The sequence below is a fragment of the Convolutriloba macropyga genome, chromosome 7, assembly GCF_964194025.1.
Source record: "Convolutriloba macropyga chromosome 7, txConMacr16.3, whole genome shotgun sequence".
NCBI lineage: Eukaryota > Metazoa > Xenacoelomorpha > Acoela > Convolutidae > Convolutriloba > Convolutriloba macropyga.
In genome coordinates, this window is record NC_134474.1 from 5998005 (window position 1) to 6006316 (window position 8312).

Below are 8312 nucleotides of genomic sequence, written 5' to 3' on the forward strand. Positions count from 1 at the left end.
CATGAAGTTAGGTATTTAGTCTATAACCAATCTTAATACATGGGCGAATCGTGAAAGTTGAATTTATTCATAACTAAGATAGCAAGGTTGATGATTTTTGGGCTGAAGGTAGTTTGTGCATCAGAACGTCGTGTGATATAGAAATAATTAACAAAAAGTTTGCTAATTTCTTGGGGCTACCTTTTTTTGTCTATAGCCAATCTTAATACATGGGGGAAAATTTGATTTGGTCATTACTTTATGAAAAGAGCTTCAAATTTGAGCAAACTTGGCAGTGCAATAGCTGTTGTGCCGACACGTAATTTGAACCAAAAATAAGCGGGAAAAACAATTGAGACTTTCTAGGGCTACCTTTTTTATTCTATACCCAATCTTAATACATGGGAGAAAATTCGATTTGGTCAGTACTTTCTGACACGATTTTCAAAATTGAGCAAACTTGGCAGTGCAATAGCTGTTGTATAGACACGTTATTTGAACCAAAAATAGGCGTCAAAAACAATTGAGACTTTCTAGGGCTACCTTTTTTATTCTATACCAAATCTTAATACATGGGGAAAATTAAAAATTGTTGTTGTTCTAAAGCTAAAGCTTCAGATTTACTAATCGCTTAACTGAACATTGTATGGGCAACTATTACGTGTATGAGACAGCGAAAAACAATTTGTTTTCAGTTTAACTCATTTTATCTGGGTTTTTCTACGCAAAAATTATAATTTCACCAATTTCATGTCCTTGTTATGAAATTGTGACGACTTTTTGGACGAAAATGAAAATTCTACTCTGAACACATTAACTACTAATACTTTGTATGTTCTATAACGAACTTTCACTTGTCTATCGTGTAAAACCTCTAAAGGGGAACACTTTAAAGATTGTAAGGTAACGATATAGAAAAGTTTCATTTTTCCTTTAAAACTTTTGCTAACTCTCTTTCTTTTCAAAAGTCAGTTGGTATTTCAGGGTATATCTACTAATCACAGATTTTACTTTCGAAACGTTAAAGTTTGAACAGAATCGTAATTGCTAATAAAAAGAGCGAACAGAAATAAATTCAATAGCTTAAACTTTTTTGGGATTTATACTACGGTATTTCTAATTTGTGTGTTGTAAACTTTTGTGAACTATTAAAGCAAGCATGCGTTTGTGCAACTATGTGGTCTGAGTTGTTGAGCGGATAAATTCATCGAGTTATAGCTCTTCCTGACAAATATGTAAGGTTTGCACTTAGGCGACATAATTCTTACGTGGGGAATTTAAAATTGCGGTTAGCTGTTTGTACATAAGTGCTCTAATGTTTATTTTACACATTCCTTTGGTCCTTAAGCTAGTAAGGCTAGTTCTATTTGTTGACTATGTGGGTTGCTTAAATGTGCGTTTCCTGACTAAATGCGATTTTACGTGGGTTAAATATTTTGCAAGGGACAAATTTTTGCATTCAATGTAATTAACTTAGATAAAATATTTGCTCATGGGGGACTGGTTTCCACTTAGCTTTGCTTTGTGTAACATGTGTTTTCAGCGTTAGTTTGCAATAAGAGGTATGCATAAATGTTGAAAGGGTACAAATGTTGAACATGTATAGAAGTTATGGGTGTGTAACAGCTTACAACGGTGATTAATTGCGTACTTTGTGTAAGATTTGTGTTGAGTGGGCTATTTGCTTTTTGCCTTTAACTCTCGTTAACTCAAGTTGCTCTCTTGATTATTAGATTCCTTCCAAACTTTAACTTCTTATTAACTCTTAATATCAACCTTTGATTCTTCTTTAACTTTTTCCTTAACACTTCGTTTCAACTTTCATTTCTTCATTAAACTTAAATCTTTTTTATTCTTTTCTCCTTAATTTCTTAATCTTGTATCTTCTAATTTTTCTTTCTTTCATACATTCTTTTATTCACTTCTTTCTTCTTCATATTTTAATTCGTTTAGTCATGAACTGGTATACGATAAATTATTTGAGAGAGACCGAGGAAGTGCGAGAGGAGTTAGATGCTGCCCGATGGAGCATTGCTGTGCGGGGGATGGAATTGGAACAAGTGAGCGAATCGGTGGAGCAGATTCGAAGGAGGCAGTATCTACACTTCCTCTACTCTGATGTGGATGGATTAGGGGCACAAGATTTCTTGTTCTTCTTCTCAACTAGTTACCGGACCTCATCATTGGTATTAACCGATGATGAAATTGATGGGATACTTCGAGCAAGAGGAAGTTTCTCTCCTTGGGAGAGGAGATTTACTCAATGTGTGACAGAAGACACGGCTGATATGATCAAGTTCTTCCTGGGGGATGATGTGAGTTTACTTTTTAATTTTTGGTTTCTATGTTTTAAACTCTAAATAACAATTATGATTTGGTTATTTGAGGCTTTCACCCGGGTAAAAGAATAGACAGAAATGTTAGGTCATATTAAGTGGAAATGTGTAATATTCAGGTGCATATTTTGGTTTCAGTTCTTCATAAGATTGTACGCAAGACGGAGGAGTGAGGGGGTTGACGAGTGGTGGGACAGGGTGATACAGTTGGAAAATCGCTTGGTGGCATTGCAAAGGGCCTGGTGGGATCTGCAAGTGGGACCTGTATTGCAGGACTGTTACTTGCAGATAAGAAAATGGAACTATACGAAGTGCTTGGCATTCGAGGAGGAATCTTTAATGTGTCGAGTTGTGAGGGGGCTTTTGGAGAAGTTTCTCTGAGGAAGCAAACGAACTTATTGGTTTGTGCAGTTTTGTAAATATTATTTTTATTATTTTTATGATTTTGGTGCGCAAGGCGCTTTTAATATAAAAATTATTATTAAAAGAGATTTTGTTTCTCTATTTCTTTTTGAGTTTATGTATCAAGTCAGAAGGAATAGGTTCACCAAAGAATGTAGGTGCTTTTCTATTACGCTGAGGTCTGCTTAATACTTCATTTGCGTCTGGTAAATTAGATATATTAGGTGATGCTGTAGGTGTAGGATTATAAGGTGATGATATAGGGCTATTATGCGCTGCTTGGGGGAATAATTGTCGTGTAGCTTTAGCTTTACTAGCATTATTAGGTGGGGAAGAAAAATTTTCTTGCTGTGGGCTATTAGGTGAATACATATTTTGTATAGGGTAGGGGGTTGAAATGCGTGGGGGTAGAAAATTAGAAGAGCTTGTGCCTTGTATATGCGTAGTATTATCTACTCGGGTTTGTAGCGATTCTAAGCCTGAGTCTTTTGTTGGTGTAGCCTCAACATTATAAGTTGGCTGTAGTGTAGTATTAGAATTTATAGTAGGTTGTGTTTCTACTAAGGGCCACTGTGAAATAACAATTTGTTTTGCGCCGCTATTAGCGTTAGATTTAGAGATATTATGCCTATTATATTGGGTATAATAATCATCAGTGTCGTCGGGAACTACATAGTTCTCAACTAACTCTTGTATTTTCTCTTCTTTCGGGTAATAAGGTACTATATGGTTTCTATGCACTGTTTTCTTTTCATTTGTTTTGTCATGCTGTATTTCATATGTAGTATTAGTTAACATTCGTTGTACTGTATAAGGTCCTGAGCGTAGCTCTTGTAGCTTTTTGGATTTTAATAGTCCTTTAGAGTGATTCTCTAATAGTACTTTTCTACCTTCAGGTATAGGCTTTCCGAGTTTAAATCTATTTCTATACTTGTGCGCTTTATTCGTAGTTTGTCTACATTTAGTGTAGGTATTCGAGTATATAGTTTTAAATGTATTCTCTCGTTTTAACATGTCGTTAGATAATCTGTTTTGTAATAATTTCTCTATCTTTTTGTGATTACAAGTTTCTTCACTATGTGAGTGTGGCGGTAGATTACTACAATACTCTGATGTGCATTTCTTTTGATTATCTCGTAGTAGTCCTAACTTTAGTGATAAGGGTATTTGCGGTTTCGTTCCGAATAGTATTTCATAAGGGGTATATCCCGTACTGTAGTTTACTGCAGTATTGTGTGAAAATGCAAATTTACTAGTGTACTCGGACCAATTAGATCCACTTTTGCTAATAAAATGTCTTAGGTAATTAGTCAAATGTTTATTTTGTACTTCTACTTTGCCGTTAGTCCACGGTGAATATGCAGTTCGGGGGCATAGTGTAATTCCCATTTCGTTTGTGTAGTGAACGAAATCATTACTAATAAAAGCCTTGCCGTTATCATGTACTATTTGTTGCGGTATACCAAATGTAGTTATAAATTTCTCTAGTTGATTTACTGTTTCGAGAGCTTCAGCATTCTTGCTAGGGTATACTTGTATAAATCTAGAGAAAGCGTCTACTATTACAAGACAAAATCTATTTCCTTTACTAAGTGGTCGTAGTGGACCTTTATGATCAATATGAAGTGTATGTAGGGGTATAGCTTCTAATTGTCCCCATGGTTCTAAGGGTGCTTCGTTCAAGTCTTTGCGTGCTGACTTATTAGTTTGACAACTTAAGCAATCTAACATTAACATTTCAATCCATTTAAACATACCGGGCCAATAGAAATATCGCTTAACTCTATTGTAAGTTGTGCTTTCTGCTCTATGACCACTAAGTTCATGCGTATGTGCGACTTCGAATATCTTTATAAATAGTGAAAGTGGTGCAGATATCCTAACGTCAAAAGAGCCGTCTTCACAAGGTTCGGAATAACAGAGTAAATCATATTGACTTTCTAAAAACAACAAGTTGAAATTATTTCTATAGGTTTGTAGTGCTTTAGATTGTTTAATAATGTAGTCCTTTTCTGGAGCTTTGCCTACTTTTAGCCAATCTCTAACTTTATTTATTACGGAATCGTTTACTTGTTCTTCAAGAATATTATCGGTGTCAAGATTAGCGTTTTTTGCAAAATCCGTAACTTTAGCTATTAAGTCTAATGTATCTGTGTGTGCATCTCTTTCTGAAATGTTCTGAAAAGCTTCTGGTTCGAGAATTTTCTTAAACTTTGTACGTCTAATATAATCGGCTTTAGCAGATTCTAATTGTTCAACAAGTGAATTTTCAATATTTCCTTCTACAAGGTCTAACCAATCTTGGTCATCGTAACCTTCTCTGTCGTCACTTATTTCAGCTATTTCTTCTATCTCGGAATAGTAGTGATTGTCATACTCGCTAGTTAGTTCTGAAGTCAACTTCTTTATTTGATTTATTTGTGTGCCGTAGCGAAAACAATCAGAGAAACTGTGTATAGCGTTACAGTGTTCATTTATGTAGTCTGGTGCATCATCTACGCTAAAGTCACCTTCATCATTTATATAAGTTTCTTTCTTTCGCCTTTGACTTGAGCAATAATTGGATAACAGTCGTTAGCTGTTGCATCTTTATCGTCTTGATGCAATGCAGAATAGTTAACTTCTTTTCCGTTAATGTGAAACTTTATATCTTTAGGTATTACTTTGTGTTCTAGTTGATAAAGTTTAGCATCTGCTAAGGAAACGTTTCGGCTAAGAATATCAGGGAACGCTAAGTTTTTGCCTTCAGTGTATATAATTTGCAGGTTTTGGAACTTAGTTATTACAACTTGGTACTTGAAGAAACGATGTGACATTTGTCCTCGTCGTGACCAAAGAAATAGAATTGGTCTGTGATCACAATATAGATAAATGGGAAATGGGGATCCAATAACATAAAATTCATATGTTTGCAATGCAGATATTATTCCGCATAGTTCTCTATGTTGAGGGGACATCTTTTGTTCAGCTTTATCAAATACTCTCGAGTTTGCTGAAATCATACGTTTTCTATCAGGAAAATCTTGTATAAGAACACAACCTGTTCCTAAATTAGATGAATCAGCATGTATATGAAAGGGATAGTCATTAGAAGGAAATGCGTTAGAAATATCGTGACAGAATCTTTGTTTAAGGTCTGTGAATACCTTTTCGTGTTCTGGTAGCCACTTGAATAGAGTTGTATCTTTAGTTAAGTCATATAGAGGTTTTGCATCTATATGAAAGTTTAAAATATAGGTATGATAGAAACCCATCATTCCTAAAACTCTTAAAACTTCTGTTTTCGATTCTGGCGTTTTGAGGTTTCTAATATCATCTATGCGCGAAGCAATAGGCTATAGTCCGTCCTTAGATATAACATGTCCTAGAAATATCACTTTTCGTAAGAAAAACATTGTTTTATCGGGGGCTGCTTTAAGGTTTGCTTTTCGAAGCAAAGAGTGATACTCTTTTACTATTGTGAACATTTCTTGTTTATCCTTAGCTTGTAATAAAGTATCGTCTATATATGTTATGGCTTGTTTACGTTTTATAAGGGTTCCAAATGCATAGCGCATTAGTTTGCTAAAGAAACTGGGTAATGGCTTAAGACCATAAAATCCTACTTGATAGGTGTATTGTCTGCCTCCTACAATAAAACTTGTAACCTTCTGTGTATCTTCAGTTAGTGGTACTTGATTATAAGCCGATGATAAATCACTACTTGTAAATATAGTTCCGGTTATTCTTGTCATTAGAACGTTTAGTGGCTCGAGTGGCCAACTAGAATTACTTGTATCAGTTATAGAGTTTAGGTATCTAGCATCAATGACTAGTTTTACATAATCCTTCTTAGGTAATATGATGACGGGATTGACAAACCAACTATTCATATCATCGTTCTCATTGAGTTCTCTGATTATCCCTGCTTGAATTAATTCGTCCATTAGTTTTTCCAATTTATCTCTGAGATGAATGGGTATTTTGCTTGGTCGTTGCTTTTTAAAGGTTGCGTCTTTCTTTAGGGGTAAATGGAACTTATGTTTCGTTCTGCCAATGTCATACTTATGATGTGAATAGACATCATTATCCTGAAGTATTATTTCTATCAACTCAAACAATTCATCATCAGTCAAATCACTTTGCGTGAAATCAAAGTTATCTAAGAACCTTTCTAGATACTCTATGTCTTGAACGGTATTTCTATTTTGCTTAATTACAAAATCACTAACTGCCTTATTTATGATTCGGTTGCTTTGTAGTTTATCTCTAAACTTAGGAAACTGTTCGTTGACTTTAGGTCTACATAACTCTTTTGCTTCGGTAGAGAAGTCTGTGGCTAGTTCTATCTCATCTTCTTTGCATTTTTCTATTAACTCACTCTCAATAATTTCGAGCACCTCTTCCTGTTCTAGTGTATTGGTTTCTACTTTTTGTAGTTTATCAATATCATCCTTGCTTGTATACACATAGATAGTTATTCCTGAATTGTTAAAGATTTGTTCAATTAGGGAAGATATCTCTCTCCAATCCATTCCGTCTAAACCACAAGCTATTTTTGGCATCGCTATACAGCGTAAATTTAGTCCTAGTGCATGATCTCTCATAGCAAGTAGTGTTGTTTTGATTGTGTCAATTGTTGGCTTTTCATAATGATTAGCCTTAGTGATGAGATTATATACTAAGTTATTATCTGCTCTGAAAGTTATTATGTCACCTATATCACAGTTTCTACTTTTACAGTAGTCCTTTAATAAGGGTATTCTTTTGGAGATTGTGTTAGCAAAACCTTTTCTCATTTCTGCATCTGAGGATATCGTGTGCGCTATAGGCATATTAGAGTCAAATATAGATTGGGTACGAAAATCTACATATCTAATGCAAGAATTAGTTTGAATATGCTGTCCTTCTTGTAGATTATTTACTACTGTGTTCAGTATGAAGCAACTGTTATAGTCCTCACTTTCGTTTAGTATTGTACTTGTAAATTCGGCACAGTTTTTGATATTGTATCTTTGTATAGGTTTGTCGGTTATATCACACATAGCATAACCTATTATTCCTCTATTTATCTGTATTGGGTGATTCTTTTGATTCTCCATGAATATGGGTAGAAATTCTTCAGGTTGTGGACAAAGTGTGTTCACAAAGACTAGGTCAGTTTTTGCAACGTTAATATGGGGCATGAAATATGTTCCTGGTGGAAATAAGGCTTGACTGGGGTGCTTTTGCTTGTGTAATTGTGTACTTTTCTGTTGTAGAAAGATTGGTTGAGCTATGTTTAAAGCAGTCATCTCAGTTATGTATGGGTAATCTTTCTCATTGTTAAGTGAGCCGTAGCGAATTAGGTTTCTCTCAGTTTTTAATTCTACTGCGGGGATATCGAAGTGAAGTGCTTTTAAAAACAAATGACAAAAATCAATACCTATTATGTTCTGTCTCTGTTCTTTAGTAACGAATACTTTATGAGGGACTGTATATTTACCGTCAGTTTCGAAGCTAGATTGAATAGTTGTGTAGCCAAGCATTCTGATTGATGAACCAGTATATGTTTTTGAATCACAATTTGTATTTTGTAAATGCAAATTTTGTCCAAGGTTTACTAGTGCAAGGTAT